Source organism: Ranitomeya imitator, chromosome 2, assembly GCF_032444005.1.
Source record: "Ranitomeya imitator isolate aRanImi1 chromosome 2, aRanImi1.pri, whole genome shotgun sequence".
Classification (NCBI taxonomy): Eukaryota; Metazoa; Chordata; class Amphibia; order Anura; family Dendrobatidae; genus Ranitomeya; species Ranitomeya imitator.
In genome coordinates, this window is record NC_091283.1 from 626774280 (window position 1) to 626776111 (window position 1832).

Genomic DNA, 1832 nt, shown 5'->3' on the forward strand with positions numbered 1-1832 from the left:
ATGGTGCACTTTTGACTAGTCACTGGAAAGCAACAAAAACGATAGAAATGTGAAATCTGCTCCAAATACAAGAAAATCTCTCCCTGTTTCATACCTATTCAGTGCAGCTCAATGTGGGCTCCATTTGTTGCCCTACACACATCCAAACGATAGTGAAGTTCTTGCCACACACGGGTAAGAATGTCTGGTGTAACAGAGTGAATAACGTCTGTGATTCTCTGTTTTATGGAAGGTCGCCTCATCGCTTAACACAATCTTCTGCAAAAATCTTGCATCATTGTCGACCTCATGAAGCATATCTGTAGCAAATGTGCATCGTTTGGGTTTATCCGCTGGTTTGATAGCATGCAACAACCGCAATTTGTGCCACGTAAAACAGAGACATTTCTTTAACACCTAATAATAATAGTAATCTTTATTTTTTATATAGCGCTAACATATTCCGAAGCGCTTTACAATTTCAAACCTTATGAACTGTAGTCTTGCTTAGGTGTAATTGTCGAGCACACGCACGCACAGAATTTTTTAGGGCTCCTTAGGCAGCTATCCCACATAGCCTCCACTGCAGACTCGTCACTGACTGATGGTCCACCAGAACGGGGTTTCTCCACCAAACTGCTGGTTTCCATCAACTGCTTATCCCACCGAGTAATGTTATTCCTATGTGGTGGCACCTCGTTATAAACACGCCGATATTCACGTAACACTTGGGTCACAGATTCAAATTTAGCAAGCCACAGAACACACTGAACTTTCCTCTGTACCGTCCATATCTCGACTGGCATGGAAAACCACGCAGCTGGCATAAGCTTGTGGTTGCATGATGTCACTTCCAGATCTGGAAGTGTATTAATCAGAGTTCAGTTTATCAGGGGTTAGTCTGACTGGGGGCTCAGCAACAGCTTAAATGAGTTTGTGTTGTTTGATTGGTTCTTGTTATCTCTCCTCATGAACAGGCCTGATATGATTGGGTCAGAGAAAGGGCCTCAAAATGTAAACTATAAATAGATCCTGTGACTGGGCAAAAGTGCACCATGACATTACAGAGACACTGTATATACCATTGTCACCTTCAATGTCTCTTTGGATTTCCAAAGTCAATTAACTTTTGTATATGGAGGATTTGATGTCATCATTCTATGAAACCCATGATAAATTCTTTAAGATGTGGTTCTACTGGTTGGAATTTCAATGGACTAGATAGTATGGTGAACTCCTCTGCTCCCCTTCTTGGGATGTGTTCCTATTTAGGTTAAATCCCTTCTCTCATTGTTATATGTATTGAATGTGTGGAGTGTCTGAACCTCCCACTCCCTTTCTATTTACCTTCCCAACTGTACCCTTTCTCCTAACCCACTCGTAATTGTGATTTATTTTATTATTTCAGTTCTGATTACAAATTTTTAAAAGGAAACCTATCAGTGAATTCATGCTGGCCATACTAAAGGCACTGCGAATCAGAGCCTGGCCACCTTATTGCAGTCAGGTATGGTTTTTCTCTGAAACTCTCTGGTATTTCAGAGAAAGCAATGTGTAGAGATCTGGCCAGGGACTATAGATGAGACTAGTGCGACTGCTGCCCTCAGCCAGCTTCTACCTGTACCATTCTAGTTGATTGACAGGTCTCTCCCATGTGTATACTTAAGAAAAGACCTAAAGCTGTGCTTTCCTGCACTGACTGTGAGCACAGCGGCCGGAAAGCACAGCGGTGACGTCACCGCTGTGCTTTCCGGCTGTCCGGCGCTCACAGCCAGTGCAGAGAAGCACAGCGGGGGACAGACAGCGGAAGGTAAGTATGTAGTGTTTGTTTTTTTTTACTTTTACGCTGGTAA